This window comes from Protopterus annectens, chromosome 2.part1 (assembly GCF_019279795.1).
Source record: "Protopterus annectens isolate FY-2018-M chromosome 2.part1, PAN1.0, whole genome shotgun sequence".
NCBI classification, from domain to species: domain Eukaryota; kingdom Metazoa; phylum Chordata; order Ceratodontiformes; family Protopteridae; genus Protopterus; species Protopterus annectens.
In genome coordinates, this window is record NC_056729.1 from 1,863,641,114 (window position 1) to 1,863,666,719 (window position 25,606).

Genomic DNA, 25,606 nt, shown 5'->3' on the forward strand with positions numbered 1-25,606 from the left:
CGAACCGTGGAGTTGGATATGTACAGACCACAGTTACGGCAAAACCTCTGTACAGTTAAAATATGTGAGTGCAGGGGCTTGTTGTATCAGGTATACCACTGAGAACCTGGATATTGAGTATGTCAAAGGACTGCATGATAGTTGTTTGTTTTTTAGTTTTTCAATTACTCTTTTCTCACTTGAACAAATAAGAAGATGAGAATCTGTATGGGATTTGATGAAGGAAGGGGTGTAAGTGAAAATGCAAGTAAGCTAAGTGGAATCAGTTTTATGTTAAGAAAGCAAAACACAATGGCATTTCGGCATGCCCGCAAATATGTCTAGTTTGTTAATGGAAAATGCATGATTTTGTGTTTTGGGATAATCCTGCTACTTGAACTTGCGGAACACAGTAGAGATGGAAAGATGTAGCTACTGTGTATGGGATCTGGTTTGGATACAGAGTTTGCATATAAGGCACAGCCATTGAGGAGTTTCCATGCCTGTAGCATGCAATACATGTGGGAATGCAATTACACTGGCAGGTGTGTTATGAGAGTTGTGAAGTGAATGTGGCTCTGGCTGCAGCTGCAAGTACTGTTGTGGTGTGAGTGGACCTCTGTGACGCTGGCTACTGTGAAGTGGTACAGAGGCTTTTCACAACAGTGCAGCGCTGGTTAAGAACATTTGCACACTGTATCCAAAATCCAGCTTGTGTGGATCCCTGTTGAGTGGGTAACTTGAAAGTATTTGTCTGCATGGACTGGTGCATAATTAAAAGTTGAGTACTGATAACTTTGTGAAATAGAATGCAGTTAACCTTTTTATGACCAAGTATGAGTGACAACAGCTTGAGGAGACTGAACGGCACACTAGCAAGCTTCTCCACATCTTCATAATGGATGACTAATGCAAACAGATTGTGATGCAGTGGATGAGCTTGGAGCAGGTTTAGTCATGTCCTTGAAAGAATGACTACAACTCGGGCACCTGAAGTAGTGTGTGGAGCCAACACTGGATCAAGGTAAGGGGTACCATGTTTTGAGAACACTGTTTGTGTAGTTGAGTCCAACTGTGTGGCTGCACTACGTTAGTCCCAGTGGTAAAAGGTATTATCCACACAGGCCTTTTAGTTTATCGCCGTGATGTAAGCCGTTAGATGGATACATACAATAAGTAGCAAATATGCTACCAATTGTTAGCAATTGAGAGCGGATTTCCTACGAATGATTTGTTACAATTGTGTGGATGACAAATAGGTCTACATGTTTGTGTAGTCACAACTGAATATGTCCTATATGGAATTATGGTGGGATGTTCAGTTGCAGGTACAACTGACTGCGAAGGACCTTGTGAAGTCACTTGGTTAATATGCAGCCCAGTGACACCAACAAGTTAAACAGAGCTGGACAGTGATATAATTTGCCAGAAAAGTAATGGTGTTTATCCTTGCAAAGTAATACTTTGGATTTTGAAGACTGAACAGTGGTTGTAGTTGCAGGTTTGGGACAAAACGGAATTATTCAAAATGTTAGTCAAGGTTTGTGGTACAGTCTGGAAGTGTTTGTCTTGGTGATGAAATGTAAGCAGGACCATTGTAAAGCCAGTGGTTGTTGGTGCATTATACTAGTTACAAGATGTGAGGATTGGCAAACAATCCAATAAGTAGGTTGATTTTTGTAGCGGACAGTATGTAAAAACATTTTTGGTGTAAAGAGAACTCAGACACTGCAGTCGTAATTGTCTGCAGCAACAACTAAAACAAAAAAAACAAAAAAAAAAAAGTTAAACTAAAGTGCGCAACAGTATTATATAGGTATTTGTTGGCTGGGTGAAGGGTCGCTACGGGCTGCAAGTACATAGTCTCATGCTTTGTTGGAGCATGTTATGGTTGCTAAAAATGAATGGACATAACTGGGCTGGTATTTGTGAAGAGGCCTGTGACACTAGAGTCACGTAAATTAACTGTTCTTGAAAGGGTTGTAGCGATAGAAATATCACAGGATTAGAAGAAATACAGATTTATGAAACGAGACGAAGGACGAATTGTGAACGGAAGTACTACATCTCTGTGGATAATGTCTTTCCATGTCAGGACTTTGGTATTACAGTGGACAACAACTTTTTTAGATCAAAAATTGACTGCTGCATGTAATGTTGTATTGAGAGAAAGTGAATAAGAATTGAATTTTGTCTGCGCAACACTGTCTGGACGAAGTCAGTCCATGCAGTGGCCTCTGAATGACAGATATTTATCTTGATTGCCTTTTACTAAGCATTCTTGATACAAGCTGACCTGGAAGCATCAAAAAGCACCCACAGTAGTGAATGGAATTTTAAAAAGGAAAGGGGAGAGGTACAACTGTATTTGACACTCACTCAGCAGATGTGCTGGGTATATTTATAAGGATAAATGTACACAGCAGGCATAGCTAATTTGCTCAAATGAATGGGAGGAAACAAATGTGTGGTGACACACTGACTCCTCACTGTGGAAAACTGCAGTGTAACAGTACTGAGAAAAGTGGGTCTAGTTTATGATTGGGATTGTGGAGCTTTTACACACTCGTCTTCACAGAAAATGTGCTTTCTATGCACATGCAGTGCTTTACACAGAAGAAATTGCTAAGAGAATTATAGTACAGCAAAAATGAGACAAGACACCACATCTCTGTTATAAGGTGCAGGTAATCACTGGCGACCGTACTGTATTTGGTAAATTAACACAGAATATGCATGTCCAATGTCCTGAGTTTGCTGTAATGCACTGTTTGGTAATCCTGCTGTGGACAATTTAACTTAAATTAAAATGGGGTACAGCACTGAGCATTTTAGAAATCCTGAAACTAGCATGCATTTTAAGGGTCTATATTAAAATTACGAAACCTCACTTACGTGAATACGGAAACGTCGACACATATATAGTGAAACACTAAACATCCTGAAGCATGAAATTCAAAATGTCGAATCGTCATAATTGGCCAACCCCACCACCCACTACATACTACCTATCCAAATAAAATAAATAATCCACACTTCCCCATATCTACACTTCACCCATATATCCCATACCCTAATCAAACAATCACTACACACAAATATATCTAACTATAAACAAACAATACCCAACTACAGGAAAAGTGTAAATTAAGTATACATTCAGCTACACAACTATATTACTATACATACACTTAACATAACCCTACTTCTAACCCTAAAGTAAAAGTTGCATGTATTATTATGTATGCACTTACCTTAACCCGTACCCTAACCCTAAGGTCTGTAACTATTGCACTCTTACGTTAGGGAGCTATACCGGATAAGGGCCAACAATGACGATTCGACATTTCAAATTTTGCAATTCAGGATGTTCAGTATTTTCGCGGTTCGCTATATATGTGTCGACGTTTCCATATTCACGTAAGTGAGGTTTCACAATTTTAATATAGACCCGCATTTTAATACAGCTTAATTTAAGATTGTAATGTCCTAGAACTGTCCTGTTTTTTTTTTTTTTTTTAACACCATAGCAGTCAAAAATTTTTGGTACCTTCAGTCAACAGGAAGGCCTGAGAATGGGAGATCAAAAGGCTTGCAAAACAGTGCCTCTTGAAGTGCTATTGAGCATGGATGGAAATTTCATGACAGGCTGTGGTGCAGCTAAAAAAATGTCCCACTGTCAGAGCAAGACTGGAAGAGATAAGCAGCCCATTACTCAAGACTCCTGCTGGGAAATGTCAATCACAGCAGTAAGCAGCTCAATTTAACTATAGCTCTCTGACATCTGGGGAGGTGGGGTGAAGGGGGAGGGGAGATGAATACAAGAACTACAAGTCAAGGAGAGATGAATAGAAGAACTACAAGTCAAGGATAACAAAAGACTTAAAATTAGCAAGTCTAAAAAGAAGCTGAAGTAAAAAAAATGTTAAGTCTGTTCTTTGGCATTTCAGGTAATTGTGGTATAATTAGCCACTGAAAAGCAACAATTGTTTTGTTAAAAGTTTGTGAATGAAGCAAAAGAGTGGATACATGCTAAGTGAATACTGTGACAGCAACTGGGGAACAGGGACGCCTGCGTGATGTCATGGTTTTGAGACAGACACTGCATTGTGGGAGAGCAGGAGGCTTAGACACCACTTCAAGATGCCAGACCCGATGTGGTAAGAGTATATAATTACGTATAAAAATTGTAAAAAAAACTGTAAATGGTCCCAAAGTGCTGTTAACATATAGGAAATATCAAAACTTGATGAAATACACGTTTTTTTCAGTCTGTGGGTGTGGTTCTCCTTTAAGAACAATTCAAAGTCAGTGGAAACAGGCGACTGGTATATTAAAGTAGTAATAGTATATGAGCATGCAGTACAGACAAAAGTATCTGAACGTTATACAAAGATGTAATAAAAAAATGCAGTAACATACATACAATAAGAAAAATATTCAAACATTATTTACAAACTGGTGTAATATAACCATCTTTAAAACAGTAGGAAGAGTTAAAGAATCAGGCTTAATTGTTATGTGGAATGTATTACCACAGCAAGCATTTAATATATATTACAATTATATTAATGTCACATACCTCTCAATTGTGCAGATTTTTGCAGCATGTTCAGATTTTTGCCTCATATTTCTGGTCCATTTTTCATAAAATTGTGATTTTTTTGGCAAATTAGTGTCAAATCATTAAACAGTTAAGTTAGAAAATAATGGCATTTGAGTTTCAGACTTCATACCCTTCGGAAAATGGATGCTATTGCAAAACTTATTATTCTATCAACGTTCTAAGTTTGTAAGAGCAATTTTTAAAAATTGTCCCTATTTTTGGGCCTTTGTCACCCTTTTATTTACAGCTTTGCACAGATTTTTTGCTCTAAGAGAAAGGTATGATTAATGTACATAGCCTAGTAACTACCTATGAACAGCTACATTAATATTTATCACAATATGTAAGAAAATACATTTTGTACAAATGCACTAGTACAATTTTAGAAGAACTAAGTCACAAGGTAAGGGGAGATGCACATTTGAAAGTTATGAGATTTCCTGGTTTCTGCATATTGACACTCAGAATATGCTCGCCTGACTATACAACAGCTGCTCAAATCTACAGATATTCACCCATTACTGGCTGTGGAATGAATGAAATAAAACCAGTTACTTGTAATTATGACAGAATAATCTGAAGAGTTTAAATATAATCCTGTGCAGTGTGAAGTTCTCTCTCGTGTAACTGTTTTCGATTTTAAAACTTCCCAAATGACTCTCCAGTATAACATACATGCACATAATGACAAATAATTCATAGTGTCCTAGCAGTGGTACTGTAAATGGAAGAAAAACAAAGGCACTTACTCTAGCTGCTGTAAGTTATTGTTTGGACTCTTTAGGGCCTCAGACAGATGTTTTGCCCCTTCACTTCCAATTTTATTATTTGAGAGGCTGTGCAGAAATACAAAAAGACAGAGTTAGTCCCAGCATTGTTATTCCCAGCATTGTGAACACCACATCAGTCATTTGTTAAGTGCACATGGTGTTTCAGATTTATAGCATTGCCACTGAAGAAATGATAAACACTGGCATCTTTTGTTTTACAAAAAACAGCTGCCATCCTGACTACCAGTTTCTGGTTATTGTGCCTTGTGGTACAGACAGTGACAAGGAACTGCTTAAACCTTAACATAGCATAGCCTGTTACCATGAAAACAATGTTCTAATATGACAGTGAGCGTACTCTACAGTGTTCATCTTGCTTTACAAAAGTAAAAGTTATGTACTCACCATAACTATCCATCTGTGTTGTCCATTTTCATTCTTCCTCAACTGATGGGTCCAGGATCCAGCTCAGCCGCATTCACTTAGACTTTCACAACAAACTCTCAAGGTCCCTCCTCTACCAATAATTCACTCCTCCCTTTACCCATAACTCCTCAGAACCTTGTAGTACCTCAGATCAAGTTTGCTGCCCCAAATGTAGAAAGACTAACCACAGCCAATAGGGAATGAAAGTCAGTAGGACAGATAAGGGCTCAAACATGGAATGGTGGTTATTTATTCACTAAAGTCAATAAGACAGATAGGGGCTCAAACATGGAATGCTGGTTCTTTATTCACTAAAGTCAATAGGAAAGATAGGGGTTCAAACATGGAACGGTGGTTCTTTATTCACCATCAGGTCACTCCCAGAGGTAAAGGGAAGGGGAAGAAGAACAGAAAGATGAGGAAGAATGAAAATAGGCAACACAGATGCATAGTTATGGTGAGCACATAACTTTTATATCTGATGGTGTCTGTTTTCATTTATTCCTCAACTGATGGGACAGTCTCCCCAGCTACGTGAACCTTAGGCAGCCCTCATGGAAGGATATTTGGAGTATCGCAGAACCAAAGGCAAGCAGCCTTATTTTTGGAGATCAAATCCAATTTGTAATGAGCAATAAAGGTATGAGCAGTGGACCAAATGGCTGCAGCACAAATGTCATCAATGGAAGTTATCGACCATAAAGCAAAAGTAGCCATGGATTTAGTGGAGAGAGCTTTAGGATGTCTGGGCAAAGAAAGGCCTTACTGACTTTAAACAAATGAAGTGAAATGCAATGTTACCCACTTTGCTACAGTAACTTTGGAAACTGTTTTTCTCAACCTACTGGAGGCAAAGGAGACGAACAACTGATCTGTTTTTCTGAAGTATTTTGTTCTATGGAGATAAAAACAAAGCTATGTACAATCTCAGAGATGAAGCATGTATTCACATTTGTTAGAGAAGGTAGGGGAGAAAACAGGTAAACTGATGACAAGACTGATGTTGATCTCAGAGGTTACTTAGGGCAGAAAAAGTAATTAGTTCTTATCTTTATGGAAAACCAAATATGTGAATTTAAGTGTGTGCTCGGAGTTTAGACACACATTTTGCTGAGGTACTTACCACTAAAAAGAAAATTTTTCAAGAAAGAAACTTGAGATCAAACTTAGCCAATGGCTCAAAAGGGGCCTAAGTTAAACCCTACAGTAACAGTGTTTGACTCCTAGGTGGAGTGGGGTCTTTAACTAGAGGTCTAAGGATAAAAGTGCCCTTAAGGAAAGCTTTGCATACTTTAGATGAAACTACAGAAGAAGCATTGTTTCCAGTATGACAATTCAAGATGGCTGCTAACTGAACTTTGACGGTGGAAATACTAGCTCTTTCTGAAAAATTAGAGCTAGGAAATCCAGAACAGCAGGAATAGGTACAGTAAAAATATCCAGTTCTCTTTGATGGTTCCAACATGAAAATCTTTTCCATTCATTCTTGTTTAAAATTGTGGTGGCTTTCAGGGATAATAGCAAAATCTGGTGGACCTGGAAGGAAAGCCTGGGCTGTCTAACCACTAGTGAAATTGTAGAAACTACGTGATTAGTTTGAAGAGTGCAATGTCTAGGTGTGCCATTGCTAATGGATAAGAGATTAGATCTGGACTAGGGTCCAGTACCCAAAGTGGACACAGCCGATGAGAACAAAGAAAGGGAAACCACACCTGACAAGGCTGAAAGGGGATAGTGAGGATAACTTTGCACTTCAACTGAAGTGTTTTCTGTAGAAATCTGGGGATTAGAGGAATGGGAAATAGGTTTAAAGGAGACCAGAGGGTAAAACATGGACTAGAGCATCCATTGGTGACTCCCCAGAGGGTGCTCAGGGCAAAGAACCTGCTGCATTTCTTGTTGTCAGGAGAGGCAAACAGAATGCAGCAAGGTTGATCTCATCAATGGAAAATCCTCTCCACCACTAACTGATTGAGAGACCACTCATGAGGCATCAAAATGAGCCTGCTGAGATTGTCTACAATCACACTGGACTTCCCCAGAATGTGCATTGCCAAAAGAAAGCAGACAGAAGAGATCATCCAATGCCACACTCTCACTGCTTCTCAACAAACGGGAAAGGATTGGGTTTGCTGATGTACCAAACCACAGACATGTCTGTTTGGATCACAATCATCCCAGGAGGAAGGGGAATCCTGAAAGGCCAAAAGTGCTAGGAGGACAGGCCCCATCTCCAGAACATTGATATGCAAACTGATCTCTTCTGGAGACCACATGCCTTGGACCGTCTGTCCCAACAAAACCCCATCCCACCCCAAACTGGGAGGCATCCATGTTCACTGTAGCCACCAGGGTGGAAATATAAAGGGGTATTCCTAACAAACTTCACTGGACTGTACCCACCAAAACAGGTAACTTCTGAAAACCTGAGTGAGTTTTTCTGGTGGGGAAAGAGGATGTTGAAGAATCTACCACTGAAAAGCTAGATTCCACTGAAGAACACACATCTAGAACTGAGCCATCAGAACCAAACGTTATAGCACCTGTCACTGACCCCAAAGCCTGGAGGATCAGTTTACTGTGGAACAGGGATGTGCAAAAAATCTGTCTCACTTGCAGTCTTATAGACTGTACTCTGCTTGACCGAAAACAAGTTAGATGTCTGGTGGTATCCAGGTCAGCACTTATAAATTCCAAGACTTGGACTGGTTGTAGAGAAGATTTGGGATAACTGATTGTGATGCCTAAAGACTGACATAGTTTGTGCGAGTAGTTCCTGGCTTTTTCAAGGAGATACCTGGTTGGTGAGACAACAGGACAGCGATCTGAATGAGTAATGACTGGCCAAATTGTCCCTTCATAGAAATGGTAGAATGGACTGAACCATGACCACCCAGAACTTGGAGTTTTTACAAACTGAGATTTGTGAGGCCTAGAATGGGTCACAGGTTCCCTGTCTCCTCTGGCACTAAAAAGAACCTCAAGTAGGTTTTGAATCCTCTCTGGTCTGGTGGAACCACTTGGATGACTCTCATCTAGCAGCTTTTGAATTTCTAAGACTGCTAACTCCAACTGACTGGGTGGAACGTTGGGAAGCCTTTTTTGTTTGGTTGGTGAGATTTGCAAAACAACAAACAAAATGAATAAAATAGCCTTCAGATATAATTTCTTGTACCTAAGTGCCTTTTATGATTGATGCCCAGGTTTCTTGGTGCAAAGACAAGTGCCCCCGACTGCCTCCAGAGAAGAGGAGTCAGCAACCCTTCAGCAGAATTGGAAAGGTTTATCTGAGAAGGAATCTCAAAACTCTTGATTATGCAGGCCTCCTCTGCTGCAAGGGTGGTATCATCCACCCTGTCTTTGGGAGAAGTTTTTGGAACCACATCTTTTTACCTCCATGCTGATTCCTTGAAAAGGGACTCTGTGGGGCAGAAAAACATACTCCCACAGTCTTCCCATCTTGATCACTGTTGGAGAGCATTTCTTTCACTGATGAGCCAAACAAAGAAGTCTCAACAAAGGAAGCACTGATAAAGGAGGATTTGAAGGGCTCCACAAAATCATATAAGTGCATCCAGGCATATCTCCTTATGGTTATGCCTGAACCCGCCACCCATGAGGTACCTTTGGCTGTGTGAGAGCTTAACCTCCTGGAAGCATTAGAGATAGACTGAAGGGTGACCAGTTGTGAAAAATAACTCCTTGTGCTCCTCCACAGACATGGACCCTGGATGAGATTTGCATATTTCTTTAATCAAATATCTCTGCAATGTAGTGAAGCATGCCAAATAATTCAGTGACTGATGACCATAATTTGCTGAGGAGTAAACACACTTTCTAAATCTGTCTAATACCCTGGACTACTTGTTAGCTGGAATGGACAGAACAGCTCTGTTCTGCCAGCTCTGTTTTAGTGGCCATCACCACAACCATGGCATCAACAAAAACTCCCTTACTCCAGTGAGGCTCATCCTTAGGAGGGGCAAATAATTTGTTGGGGTGACAAGGAATGGGCTCTACAGTATCTGGTTCCAGTGAGATGCCAGATCTATAAGGTTATCAGCTGGTGGGGTAACCCAAGACATAGATGGGCTGGACCTGAAAGTTTCTTGGAACACTGATTACTGCTGGGAAGGGGATCGGAAGACCATCCACCTTTCTGAATAAAGGATGTCTAGAATATCTCCAAAGAAGATGTCTTCTGCTGGAGACCTTTGGGACCCCTCACCTTTATCAAAGTCAGTGTCTTTGGTTAAATATTCCCTAAGAGAATCTATGTGCCTCCTTTTGCACGACCTCTTCTGGGTGACCTTGACAGTAGAATGATATGGAGAGGTATCTTAGATAGGGGAAGGTCCTGCAAAGGAACTGCATGGAAGCTAAAACAGGCTGGCTGTCCATGTGGGATAGGCTGATGAGGCTCAGAACCAAGAACCGATGGAGGTTGAGGAGTTAATCTGAAGAAATAAGACTACACTGTATTCTTGGAAGACAGAAAGCTCTCTTTACACCTCAATGGCAGAAGGACTGGGAGAAGCCATAGCTGGCTGCACTGGAGACAAAGTTCCAGGAGCTGCCGAGCCTCAACTCTGCCTGGGCTCATGCTGCAAGGGAGGAGTTGGACCCAAACTGTCCAGCACCGAAGCACTGAGGGGAAGTGATGGTTCCAAAAAACCTCAGAGGTGAACCAATCCTCCTGGATCTGGAGCCAAAGTTTCAACTCTGAGATTCATTCTGCTCAAGGGAGATCAGGGCTAAATGAGTCAGGTACACGGTTGGAGTTGAAGACCCAGCTGTCTTCAGATCTGGCGCTTCGTCTCTCAGGATTCATGGATATGAGGGCTCTGAAATGGTCAGATGGATCACAGAAGGAGAAATAAGAAGGTAGAATGCAGGTTGAAGGCTCATGGATCCAATGGGAGACCGATCTGATAACAACCCCATTGGAATCTCAGCCTGAGAAGCTTCCTCATCATTCTATACAAATCTGCTTAGGAGAGGCTCAGGGTGGACTTTTACAGAGGACGATGTGGAAGGGGGATGCAACATGCTTTCTGGCATCTCCTGTAAAAAAGGTGCTCAAAGCCAAGGGGAAATGACCTCCAAAGAGAAACAAGGACTCTGGATTTTAGGGGATTAAAGCATCCCCACAGTCGAATCTAAAGGAGTCAGATCTGATCTTTTTACAACAAAAGCAGGTTTTGGAGAATGAGTAGGAGACTGTTTTCTCTGCTCCCTGGGCTCCGATGAAGATTTTTGTTTCTTGCTGAGGGTTTGAGCCCATGAAACAGATGCAGCAGAAGGTGGAAACAACTTTTAAGACTAGCTTATTGCAATGCTCACTCAAGGACACAGAGTTAAACCCAGAACAAATGGAGCATGGAGTTTCAAGGCGGGCCACTCCCTAGCAGTACACACGCTCCCTGTGAGTATAATTGGGTATCTTATGCCCACAGGAAATGCACTTTACAAAACCTGTAAGTTTTTCAGCCATGGTAGTGAGATAAAAACAGGAAGACAAAAAAAGGATTTTTTTTAAAGAAAATTACAGAGTGTAAAAACACCAGCAATGGTAGAACTTCTTCTAAAACTTGAAGTTTCAAAACTTCAAAAGGCAGAGACCAGAAGATTGAAGTTCTGAAACTTTGAAAACAAAATAAAAAAGGAAATAAATATATTTTTTGCACCTGCTAAATAAATATACCAACTCTACAATTGCACTACAGTGAGGAAAATGATAAACATACCATTCTACTATGTACAGAGATCTCCATTCAGAACGTTTTAAGTTTCAAAGCTTCAGTCTTCTGGTCTCGGCCTTTTGAAGTTAAAAGTTTTGAAACTTCGAACTTCTGAAGGGAATCCACAGTGGTATGTCAGAAATACCCTAAGAGCAGGTAGGAAAAAAGGGTGAAAGAAAGTAGTACCAACGATGGTAACCATAAATACCCCAAAATAATGGGTAAGGAGGAGAAAAAGAGAGCAACTAACACTAGAAACATGAAAATCTACAAAGGGAAGAAGGGTGAGAGAAAAACTGTGATACTGAATACAAAAGGTAATAAAAAATAGTGAATTTCACTCACAAAAACTCTACAGAAACACAGTATAAAGCTTTAAGGGGCATGATCCACATCTGAAGCAAAGCAGCAATAAAAGAGATCTGGGGTGGTACAGGGTTCTGAGGCATTATGGGTTGAGGGAGGAGCTTGAGAGTTGGATCCAAATGTTTAACTGAATGCAGCCGAGCTGGATCCAAGAACCCATCAGTTGAGGCATGAATGAAAATGACAACATCAGATTGTCTTTTGTGTACCACTTGGTTTGTTTACTATACTGCATTCTTTGGTTATGCAGGTGAACTCACTACGCATAAACATCCTTTCATCCAAGAACCCATCAGTTGAGGCATGAATGAAAATGACAACATCAGATTGTCTTCTGTGTACCACTTGGTTTGTTTACTATACTGCATTCTTTGGTTATGCAGGTGAACTCACTATGCACAAATGTCCTTTCTGAGGTGAAGATAAAGTTAGTGCAGTAAATAATGTACAGAGACAACTATGCATAAAGATGTTGAAGGAATTAAATGTTTATGGCTTCTCTCATTATATTACTGCTGAGAAATCCTTACTTTACACCGCCATTTTAGTGACTGCAACCTTCAGCCCCACTAAACGTGACTGGCCATGTTAGAGAGTCTGTCACATTTACAACAGATTTCCAAGTAGGATATAATTATGGAAACATGCGCATCAGGAGCCATGACAACACAGGGTTAACTTTTATAGACTTCATAGTAGTTGCTCAAAAATATAGTAATGTCAACTGTTTTGCATAAGGAGGAACGCAAGCTGCAATTTTCATGTTTATTCAAAAACAGCAAAAATCAGTTCAATTTTTGCAATATAGAAAAAAACAATGACTAAAACTTACAGAAATTCTAGGAAAGTAAAGCAGAGAATTATAAAGACAACAGAACCGAAGTTGACTAAAGCCTGAAGAGAGAGGTACCAAGACAGAATGTTGTCATAAAATATAAAAGTTCACAATTATAGAAAGGATAAGACAGAATGACTACTGCAATGTTGCCTCTTACAGCACCATTCACTGATGGAATTGGCCACATTCAATGCCAACACTAAACTTCTCAAATGTATCATCATATTTCCTAGAACATTCTTTATTTTGGGACAAAAATAACATAACACCATGAAATCCTGACTGGCCCCTTTAAATGACGATTGACTTTTTACTTTAATTTAGACTTGCTGTCATATTAGCAGACATCATCATACATGAACATACCCACTGGTGTCATCTAATTGACTGACTGTGAAGTCTACGTACACAGCTAAGGAGATGACACACAGCAATGTGCATGCACGTTTACAGCCATATGTGCAAGGCAGGAATAAAACAATGAGCCACAAAACAATGAATGCGCACATTTACAGCCATATGTGCAAGGCAGGAATACAAGGAAAGTAGTACAAGTAAAGAACATGATAAAACAATGAGCCACAAAACAATGAATACGCACATTTTCAGCCATATGTGCAAAACAGGATGTGACGCCCATGCATTGGCCCATTAATCAAGGAGCCTCAGTCTTAACAACTAACACCAGTAAGGGATGTGCACATTGGGAGGATAACAAGTACACACACAGTAAAGTACAATTTCCCTTAAGAGCATACAGAGACCAGTCAGTCTGGGGCTGGTTTCCCCCTCTCTCTCCAGATCCCCAATAAGACTCCCACTGGCACAGCTATAGGGTTAAGATCTCAGCTGAGTGGTCAAGCCAAAACCACCAGCACCCTCTCGGTCTAGCTAGTGCTTCGTGTCCCTGCCCAAGTAGCTGACACACACACACGCTGAGATTTGATTTATATACAAACTTTAAAAAGTGCCCTAGCTAAACACATCATGCAGTGCCAAGACCATAAATTTACTTTTAAGATTTTGCAGGTAAGTACTTATAATGAAAGAAGAGGGGACAACTTTAACAACTTAGAGGGCATAGAGCTTAGATGGATATTGAGACTGAGGGCACAGTATTCACCAGGTCTCAATGCATACGTCAGCATCAGGTCATGCTTAAAGAAACGTAGGTATAAATAGAGTAGTGAGTAGCCTTAACATTAGTAGAGAGCAATGGGACTCCCTGAACTCTCTAGTTAGTAATCTTGATGTAACCATCAAGCCTGTAGATAAGGGAGGAGGCCTTGTGCCCTTGAGGCCCCCCCGCCTCTCCCCCTTCCTGTTTTTTCCCAAAATTCTCTGGCAAGATGAAATTGTGACAGCCATGCATGTTTTGTTATTAATTTTTTAAGGTTTACATTTATCATATGAATGTGCCTCCAATGATAGTTGTATAAGACCTGATGATTCTATGAATTTTACATTAAGCCTCTTGGCTTTCTATGTTTTGGTTTGATCAAGCTTATATGAGGTCATATGCTATACAATGTATATGTATTTCTAACTTTTCTATATTCTCATGTCCATTCCATGAGTATTAGGTTAGGTTTTGGTTTTAAATGATGCATTTGACCATAAGTTTGTTTGCATACTTTTTATCTAGTTGGTTTATTAAGGCAATTCATGCTATATACATATATATATATATATATATATATATATATATATATATATATATATATGTCTTTTTAACTAAACAGTCAGTGTTCTGTATATACATATCTATATATTTGCATACCTTTAGCTATTTTAGCTAATGGTTAGTATGTTCATATATATTGTTATGTATATGCTGCTAGATTTAAGAACATTAACGCATAGTTGGCTTTCTCAGGTTGGTCATCTGACTAATTAACTACTTGAATTGCTGATTGGCAATCTTCTCTTGCAATTGTGAATGATGAGATGATTAATTGATATATTACCACTAGTATAAAAGGCACGAAGGAAATGTGTTTAAATAGATCTGAAGAAGCGTGTTTTGCCACACGCGAAAGCGCTCATCTCCTTTTTGTGAACAATAAAATTTTTGGATTTTATCGTGGTGTTTTGCCTCTCATCTGCTTACTTGACACACACACTGAGATTTGATTTATATACAAACACACAGGCACACCTGGGTATGTCTGGCACAGGTTCACTAGCTATGTCCCCTTCTGCCCAGACTATAAGGTAGTACTGACAGACAACAACCACTACTATCAGCTATTACAAAGACACTTACTAAAGGCTGTCCAATTCTACTGTGCAATGTTATTATCCAATTGGTAAGTGTGACTGATTAAGGAGTGGCTTGTACAGCATCACCAAATACATGTAAGTACCCTAAGAGCTTATATTATCTCTACACAAAACAGCCACACTTAAAAGGTTTAGATATACTTAATAGATAATAAAAACATAAGACAATACTCACTAATTCAACACAATGACAGGAGAGAGTGCAGAAATCAAAGGAAATACTTTAAAACAACATTGTAGGACAGTCTCACATGAACATAGAAAACATCTACAGTAAGCTGGCTGTATTCATATCTATCTCTAAGAGAAATACGAAGATCCATGTCTTACTTACAGAGCAAAGCAATTGCTGGTGAGTTGTTGTCAGATTCAGAACAAAATACAAAATGCACTCTTTTTCTCTCTGAAATAGTTCTTAAAATGATAATATATATTACAGCTGAATCATTTCAGATTATATGATTCTTCATAGGTTCATACTAGGCTATCTGCCCTAGGGCATTTATAAGCCTAGCCAGAGTATGTTTGGCTTTCGCCACCCATTTTAAATGAATTTTGCTATGCCCTTTTTCGAGGTTAGTATACTGTGCCTCTGTCCAACAGTGACACAGAAGTGATACCCGGGGTAAACCTATGATCTCCCATCCACTCATTAAGATTCCTCTTGAAGAGAGTCAATGAGGGTCTCTGCCTAACCTGGACTGGAATTTTATTCCAGAGTGAAAGGAGCCTCTGGGTTATGAATCTGTCCCTCCAGCATGTCCTAATTATTTCAGTGCTGAGGTTCAAGTCTCTCGAGCTTGTAGCTCGATGGGATTTGGATTTTTTGAGGTGCGGCATGTCCCTTAATTCCGGGTTGGACATGGCTTTATACGTCAGGCACAGGTCGCCTCTGAGCAGGCGGTATGCCACTGAGTACAGCTGGAGTTTCTTTAACCGGGCAGCATATGGCATCTGTTTGAGCCCTTTGATCCTCTTGGTGAAATACTTTTGGGGTCTTTCCAGTTGCTGCAGGTGTTTGGTAAGGTACATCCCAAAAGGGGTATTGTACTCGATTATGGGCCTGATGAGGGATGAGTAAAGATGCATGATGACCTCCCCTAATCTAGATGTGAATCCCTTCATGATTAGGTGGGCTATATAAAATGTTTTTCTAACCACTTTGGCCACGTGGTTGTCAAATGAGTGATTGCTATCAACTTGGGTCCCCAGGTCCCTAATTACTTCTTCTGTACTTAATGGATTACCACCTATGTGGTAATTTGTGGGCACTTTGTTTTTGCAAAAGGGGATGACTATACACTTTTTGGCGTTTAGCTTGAGGCCATGGCTCTGGCACCAGTTGTCTGTTTCTATGAGGCCCTTTTGGAGGATGCTTGTGTCAGCTGGAGAGTCGATTATGGCGCCCAGTTTGCAGTCATACGCGAAACTGGTCAGCCACAGTCCTTCTGTGTTGGCCTGTACCTCCGAGAAATATATACCGAACAAGAGAGGTCCCAGGACTGAGCCTTGTGGGATGCCACTAGTAACTGGCTTGGAGTCTGACATGGCTCCAGCAATTCTAACCATGTGGGTTCTGTCCTTGAACCAGTTTGCAACCCATCTAGTGAAATAGGGGTTTATATTTAAGCTGGTGAGCTTATCTATAATGCCCGAGTGGGGTATTGTATCGAAGGCTTTTGCGAGGTCCAGGTAGGCTGTGTGGACCACCTTCCCCTCGTCAATGGCCTTGGTGACTGTTTCAAAGAAGTCGACCAGGTTTGAGAGGCAGGATCTGCCCTTAAAGCCGAATTGGGTAGGATCCAGTGTCTGTAGATCCCCAATATCTTTATTTATGAGGTCCATGATGATCCTTTCCATAGCTTTGCAGACCAAGCTGGTCAGGCTTATGGGGCGATAGTTTCCAGGGTCTGTTGAGGCACCACCTGTGGGGAGAGGGACCACTGTTGCTGTACGCCACTCTTTGGGTACATATCCTGTAGTAAGGCTGAGATTGAACAGTAGTTTTATGTTTGGGTTTAGCTCTTCTTGGAGTTCATGTAGGACGCAGCCCGGCACACCGTCTGGTCCCATTGATGCTGTGTTTTTTGCTTTGGAGAGGGCGGCTCTTACCTGAACATCTGAGATGTCAGGGGGGCAGCACTCTGCTGTGATAGATAGTTGCCTTTTTGGTGGGGTGGGGGGGAGAAGTTTGCGCTGAACCTGTCAGCTAGGATGTTGGCAATGTCTGTGATTTCAGTGTATTTTTTGTCATTTTGGACTAATTCTGAGCATATCTGGGAATTCCCACCCAGGTTCCTAACATAACTAAAGAAATCCTTGTGATTATCCTTAGTGTCCTGTGCAATTTTTCTCTCGAAGCTGGCCTTAGACGATTTTATGAGTGCCCTTAGTTTTTTGCTATTACTGATTAGGGGCACCTTCCCTTTTTGGGATTTTGCTCTATCATGTAGTAGCTTCCTCCTTCTATTGTACAGTTTGTTTATGGCTGGGGTCCACCAGACAGGACGTCTGCCTTTGGAGGATTGGGTCTTGGTTTTATTTGGGATTGCATGATCCATGCATTCCTGAAGGTGTTCATAGAATGCATTCATAAAGGATTCTGCGGTCTGGGCCATATTTTCCACAGGCCCAGGAGATTTGAAGGATTCCACCTCTGCCTTCCCTTTTTGGGATTTTGCTCTATCATGTAGTAGCTTCCTCCTTCTATTGTATAGTTTGTTTATGGCTGGGGTCCACCACACAGGACGTCTGCCTTTGGAGGATTGGGTCTTGGTTTTACTTGGGATTGCATGATCCATGTATTCCTGAAGGTGTTCATAGAATGCTTTTATAAAGGATTCTGCGGTGTGGGCCATATTTTCCATAGGCCCGGGAGCTTTGAAGAATTCCACCTAGGTTTTGAGGAGTGTGAAATTTGCTTTAGAGAAGTTTTTCACTGTGGTTTTCTGGGCAGGGTGTGGGGTCGGGATGTGAATATCCAGTGAGATCAGTTTATGGTCTGATCTTTCCAGTGAGGGATACACTTCTGGTCTGCAGCATAGAGTCCCCATGTTGGTGATGATCAGGTCCAGTATGTTTTCCCCTCTTGTTCCATAGCATTTCAGTTTATGAATTCTAGGAACCTTTGGGCTAGGGTGTTGGAGCTAGAGTAATGCTCCCAGTCTATGTTTGGGTAGTTGAAGTCGCCCAATATAATGGTGTTTGGAGAGACCTTCATATTTTCCAGTGTTCTCAGGAAGGCCGAGTGGGGTTCCTGGGTTTGGGAGGGTGGTCTGTAGCAGGCTATAAACTGGAAGGCAGTTTTACCCACTGTTAGTTGCACATGGACAGTCTCTGATGCTTCGTGCTTTGACACCAACCTGGAGGTGTGGGTATCTTTGATGAATATTGATACTCCCCCTCTTTTTGTGGTTCAGTCCAAGTTTTGGGGCCGAAAAGCATTGATGCTGTGTTTTTTGCTTTGGAGTGGGTGGCTCTTACCTGAGCATCTGAGATGTCAGGGGGGGCAGCACTCTGCTGGGATAGATAGTTGCTTTTTTGATGGGGAGGGGGGGAGAAGTTTGCGCTGAACCTGTCAGCTAGGATGTTGGCAATGTCTGTGGTTTCAGTGTATTTTTTGCCATTTTGGACTAATTCTGAGCATATCTGGGAATTCCCACCCAGGTTCCTAACATAACTAAAGAAATCCTTGTGATTATCCTTAGTGTCCTGTGCAATTTTTCTCTCGAAGCTGGCCTTAGATGATTTTACGAGTGCCCTTAGTTTTTTGCTATTACTGATCAGGGGCACCTTCCCTTTTTGGGATTTTGCTCTATCATGTAGTAGCTTTCTCCTTCTATTGTACAATTTGTTTATGGCTGGGGTCCACCAGACAGGACGTCTGCCTTTGGAGGACTGGGTCTTGGTTTTATTTGGGATTGCATGATCCATGCATTCCTGAAGGTGTTCATAGAATGCATTTATAAAGGATTCTGCGGTCTGGGCCGTATTTTCCACAGGCCCGGGGTCTTTGAAGGATTCCACCTCAGCCTTCCCTTTTTGGGATTTTGCTCTATCATGTAGTAGCCTCCTCCTTCTATTGTATAGTTTGTTTATGGCTGGGGTCCACCAGACAGGACGTCTGCCTTTGGAGGATTGGGTCTTGGTTTTATTTGGGATTGCATGATCCATGTATTCCTGAAGGTGTTCATAGAATGCTTTTATAAAGGATTCTGCTTTGTGGGCCATATTTTCCACAGGCCCGGGAGCTTTGAAGAATTCCACCTCGGTGTTGAGGAGTGTGAAATTTGCTTTAGAGAAGTTTTTCACTGTGGTTTTCTGGGCAGGGGGTGGGGTCGGGATGTGAATATCCAGTGAGATCAGTTTATGGTCTGATCTTTCCAGTGAGGGATACACTTCTGGTCTGCATCATAGAGTCCCCATGTTGGTGATGATCAGGTCCAGTATGTTTTCCCCTCTTGTTCCATAGCATTTCAGTTTATGAATTCTAGGAACCTTTGGGCTAGGGTGTTGGAGCTAGAGTAATGCTCCCAGTCTATGTTTGGGTAGTTAAAGTCGCCCAATATAATGGTGTTTGGAGAGACCTTCATATTTTCCAGTGTTCTCAGGAAGGCCGAGTGGGGTTCCTGGGTTTGGGAGGGTGGTCTGTAGCAGGCTATAAACTGGAAGGCAGTTTTACCCACTGTTAGTTGCACGTGGATAGTCTCTGATGCTTTGTGCTTTGACACCAACCTGGAGGTGTGGGTATCTTTGATGAATATTGATACTCCCCCTCCTTTTGTGGTTCAGTCCAAGTTTTGGGGCCGAAAAGCATGGTATGAGGTATAACCTGGTAGTGCTGGGGTGCTCTCGGGAGCCCTGAACCAGGTTTCTGTTATTGCACAGATATTGATGTTCTCCATACTAAGAAGAGTTTCGAGTGCGTGCATCTTGAGGTTCAGACTTCTGGCGCCGAATAGCATTACTCTTAGTTTCTTATCCCTTGTGATACCTATGGAGGTGGGTTTGTCTTTTGAGCCCTGCCTAAAAAAGGCACTATGGGGGTAGCAAGAGCCTTTGCCAATATCCGAAAGCCCAGGGGTGACAGGTGCAAGCCGTCCCTAGCAAAGCATCGTGGCTTGTCGAGCATATCATCCCAGGCTGACAGGCATTGGATCCCCTTTGAATGACACCAATACTTAAGCCAATTGTTGAAATTGATCATCTTGTCTTCATATTGTGGCATCATTCTTGGTGAGGGTAAGATGCTACTCAAAGTCAGGGTCATACCGGCCTGGGCTACATGCTCAGAGAGCTCCTCTATGTCTATTTTCATGTAGTCCAGGGAGGTACGTCTCAGGTCATTCACACCAGAATGGACAATGACTGAGTCATATTTGTACTTGCCTTGGAGTGACCTGAGTACTTGCGTTATGTGGCGGATCCTAGCGCCCGACAGGCTGCTCACCGTGACCTTCTCCTTGTTCAGCCTGGGGAGCAGGACGTCAGTGTGCCTGACGATAGAGTCACCTATTACAAGTGTATCAGGTGTGTTGTTTAGCCTTAAGGGCTGTGACTGTTCAGCACACTGGCTTTGAGAGATATGTGTTGTACGTGTTTTGTTTTGGGGTAGCAGTTGCTTGGGTGTCTGCTTTGGAGGGCTCTGCTGCTTAGGCAGATCTTTATTTAGAGCCTCCAAGTATGTTGTTGTGTGATTATGTGTTTGGTTTGCTGTCGTGGTAGGTCTATTTGAGACTGGAATTGTAGTGAGTGTGGTTTCCTTCTCCTCCTGACTGGTTATGCCAGTACTGAGTTGAGAGAGCTTAGCCTCCAGTTTGGCTATATGGTTGCATCTCTCACATGTGTTGGAATTTGTTGGGAAGAGGAGAGGGTTGTCTGTGTACATGAGGCAGTTGTAACATTGCCTCAAGATTCCCAGATTCACCAGCTGGACCAGAGAGGAGATTGACAACTGACCTTTGGACATGCTAGAATAATATTGGGAATTCCTTTATAATTGAAAACAAGGGCCAATGGGGAGTGAGGTTGTAGTGCTTTTAATTTTTAGTGCTGACTTATATAACTGCTTTAATGAGCAAGTGCCAGGTAACTTAAATGCAATGTGTTACAGGCAACTTAAATGCAAAAATGACACAGTAACTTTCTTTCAAGTGAAACAAGGAAATAAGTACAGTAAGCAATGCAGATATCACTAGGGATCCACAGAAGTGCTGAGAAGCCGCGTTTTAGGGGGAATTAGCATTCCAGGGAAATAACAAGCAAACAACAAGCATACAAACAAAGCTAGATTCAGCAGGCCTGGATCTAGTTTATGCTACAGCAAACAAGGTGTACCAATTTCAGTAAGAAACAGTTCAAATATGCAGGCACTATAAACCTTTAACCAGAAATTCCCAGCTCAGAAGGGCAGAGTCCAGCATCTCCTCCCACAAGAGTGCAGTCCACGAACCTTCTTAATGTAAAATAACTGGCCTGAAGCCAAAGTGCTTAAACCAGAACTAATACACTTTTAGAATAACAGACACTGAGCCCTCAATCAGCAGTTCCCAACTTAGAAGGATGTAAGCTACCTGTCCTGCCACCACAGTGCAGGCCACAAACCTTCCTAATGTAAAACAACTGGTCTGAAGCCCAAGTTCTTAATCCAAAAGACTTAGAATGATAGTTACACTTTATTCAAGTTACTTCCAAGCAGTAATAAATACAACTGAATACTTTAAAGAATGCCTAGATTAGTGCTCAAGTTATACAAACAAAGCTAGATTCAGCAGGCCTGGATCTAGTCTACGCTACAGCAAACAAGGTGTACCAATTTCAGTAAGAAGCAGTTCAAATATGCATGCACTATAAGCCTTTAACCAGAAATTCCCAGCTCAGAAAGGCAGAGTCCAGCCTCTCCTCCCACAAGAGTGCAGACCACAAACCCTCTTAATGTAAAATAACAGGCCTGAAAGCCCAAGTGCTTAAACCAGAATTAATACACTTTTAGAATAACAGACACTGAGACCTCAATCAGCAGTTCCCAACTTAGAAGGATGTAAGCTACCTGTTCTGCCACTACAGTGCAGACCACAAACCCTCTTAATGTAAAACAACTGGTCTGAAGCCCAAGTGTTTAAACTAAAAGGCTTAGAATGAGTTACACCAAGCAGTAATAAATACAATTGAGTACTTTTAAGATGACGCAAAAGCAAAATAAAGTAGGAAGAAACACAAGTACAGTAAAAGCAGATGAATTTTTTTTTTCAGAAAAGTAGCAAAAGCAGTAGTAAATACAATTCTCATGCAGTGCAAGCTGGCACACTTAAATATGTAGCAATATTTGTCCACACAAAGTTTGAAAAAATGTAATTAAATTAAAAAGGACTAAAAGCAAGTGCAGAAAGGGTTTATTAGGTAGAATGCGGTAAAGAGATGGGCCTGGGGGAGTGTCTTAGATCAAATCTACAGTGGGGCGGGCACTGCAAAAGCCACCAAACTTAAACTACAACAAAGAACAGGGAGTTTCAACACAGATGTGAGGAATGTGCAAATTATAAAGCCAAAAAATATATACTGTTCTCTATATATTTGCAGAGCAGTAAGACAACAGATATCTAAGCAAACAATTTAGCTCTATAATACAGAATAATACAGAAAAATATACTCAGCTCGATATATTTGCAGATAGTTCTGTAAGGCTGTCTTCGCAAACTAAGGTTCCAGTTTGAATGCCTTGTCACGTGATTACGCTCCCTGGCTAACAGAACTTAAAATTTAACATTTCATTGTGATTTGCAACTGACAGGAAGTCACAGAGCAATAAAAGACACTTTGCACGTGAAACCTAGTAATTCTCTCTGTCTTAAGACAATAGAAAGAAACACGCAGACTAGACATCCTTTCTCTTAGCTTGAGATAAGTAAAGAATTTTATGACTGTGTGTTATCAGTTTATTTTCTTAGAGTTTGCAATTTAACTCTATGTCCCAATTTCTACCATGAAAACATACATTACACAGGCATAGAATTTATACATATTTCTGCTTTCTTCCAACAGGGTGCACACTGTGGTTACAATCTTGAATCTCAGCACAGAACACAGTTTTCTTACATTTGTAAAACCAGCCTGTGGATTATATTAATATTTACAACGACATAGAATTATTTACAAAATTTTATCTAGCTGGGCTGGCAGCCTCTCAGTCTATCACACAGGATTCCGAGGAAAGTAGTACAAGTAGGGAAGGTAATAAAATATGAGCCACAGCACTGAATGTGCACGATTATAGCCACATATGCAAGGCAGGATTCTGAGAGTAGTAGTACAAGTAAGGAAAGTAATAAAATAATGAGCCACAAAACATTGAATGTGCATGTTTACAGCAATAAGTACAAGGCAGGATTCTGAGGAAAGTAGTACAAGTAAGGAAGGTAATAAAATAATGAGCCACAAAACAATGAATGTGCACGTTTACAGCCATATTTGCAAGGCAGGAATACAAGGAAAGTAGTACAAGTAAGGAAAGTAATAAAATATGAGCCACAAAACAATGAATGCACACATTTATAGCCACATGTGAAGGCAGGATTCCGAGGAAAGTAGTACAAGTAAGGAAAGTAATAAAATATGAGCCACATAACACTGAATGTGCACGATTACAGCCAAACGTGTGCAAGGCAGGATAACAAGGGAAGCAGTATAAGTAAGGAAAGTAATAAAATAATGAACCACACAACACTGAATGTGCACGTGTACAAACGTGTGTGCAAGCAGGATAACAAGGGAAGCAGTATAAGTAAGGAAAGTAATAAAATAATGAACCACACAACACTGAATGTGCACGTGTACAAATGTGTGCAAGGCAGGATAACAAGGGAAGAAGTATAAGTAAGGAAAGTAATAAAATAATGAACCACACAACACTGAATGTGCATGTCTACAAACGTGTGCAAGGCAGGATAACAAGGGAAGCAGTATAAGTAAGGAAAGTAATAAAATAATGAACCACACAACACTGAATGTGCACGTCTACAAACGTGTGTGCAAGCAGGATAACAAGGGAAGCAGTATAACTAAGGAAAGTAATAAAATAATGAACCACACAACAATGAATGTGCACGTCTACAAACGTGTGCAAGGCAGGATAACAAGGGAAGCAGTATAAGTAAGGAAAGTAATAAAATAATGAACCACACAACAATGAATGTGCACGTCTACAAACGTGTGTGCAAGCAGGATAACAAGGGAAGCAGTATAAGTAAGGAAAGTAATAAAATAATGAACCACACAACACTGAATGTGCACATCTACAAACATGTGTGCAAGCAGGATAACAAGGGAAGAAGTATAAGTAAGGAAAGTAATAAAATAATGAACCACACAACACTGAATGTGCACGTCTACAAACGTGTGCAAGGCAGGATAACAAGGGAAGCAGTATAAGTAAGGAAAGTAATAAAATAATGAACCACACAACACTGAATGTGCACGTCTACAAACATGTGCAAGGCAGGATAACAAGGAAAGCAGTATAACTAAGGAAAGTAATAAATTAATGAAACACACAACACTGAATGTCCATGTTTACAAACGTGTGTGCAAGCAGGATAACAAGGGAAGCAGTATAAGTAAGGAAAGTAATAAAATAATGAACCACACAACACTGAATGTGCACGTCTACAAACGTGTGTGCAAGCAGGATAACAAGGGAAGCAGTAGAAGTAAGGAAAGTAATAAATTAAGGAGCTTTACAACATCAAATATGCATATTTATAGCCATATGTGCAAGGCAGGATTCTGAGGGGAAGTAGTACAATTAAGATAATTAATAAAATAATGAGCCACAAAACACTGAATGTGCAAGTTTCAAAGTCCCAGAAATATTGGTAGAATTAGTGCAGGCTATGTACAAGAACCCAATGACTCAAGTACAAACAGTGTTTGGCCTCACACAGGGGTTCCCAGTGGGAGTGGGTGTACACCAGGGTTCAGCTCTGAGCTGCAGAATGGACTACTGAACAGGTTGGAGGGGACAGATCAAAGTTGCTGTATGCAGATGATGTGGCATTACAGGCAGACTCTGAGCAAGAACTTCAACAAAGTCTAGGGGAATGGAATGCAAAACTGAAGGCACGTGGGATGAAACTAAGCACAGATAACACAGTGGTAATGGCAGCAAACTGGGGAAATCAGAAGAACCTGAGAATTCAGATAGAAGGAAAGATAGTGAAACAGGTAAATAGTTTCAAGTATCTGGGAGGGGTGGTTGAGGAGAAGGGAAGTCTGAATGAAGAGGTCAAAGCTAGATTCAGAGGGGTTGCAGCCAATTGGCAAAGAGTTTCAGGTCTAGTCTATGACAGAAGAAATGACTGGCTCCTACGAAGAAGCACAGAAACCTCCTGGAGCTTTTTTTCCATTTTTATCTGGTAATAAGTGTCGTGGAGGGCTATAGAGCACATCCAGTTTCCTTTTTCCAAGAACAGAAGTATGGAATGAATCAAGACCATTCGGAATTTGGTTTGCTGGACAGCCTTGTTGAACTGGCTGAGATCCAAAATGGGTCTCCAGTCCCCTGTTCTTTTGGGCACAAAAAGTAATCTTGTGTAAACCCCAG

At 41.0% G+C, this 25,606-nt stretch overlaps 1 long non-coding RNA gene across 1 annotated transcript in view; it reads right to left on the bottom strand.

Annotated features, from left to right (window-relative positions):
* LOC122794666 overlaps positions 1-25,606 on the bottom strand; it is a 223,421-nt gene that overhangs the window by 13,977 nt on the left and 183,838 nt on the right. Inside the window, exon 2 of the long non-coding RNA XR_006363669.1 lies at positions 5,335-5,421. This is a non-coding gene — a long non-coding RNA (uncharacterized LOC122794666). The remainder of the gene's footprint in view (positions 1-5,334; positions 5,422-25,606) is intronic.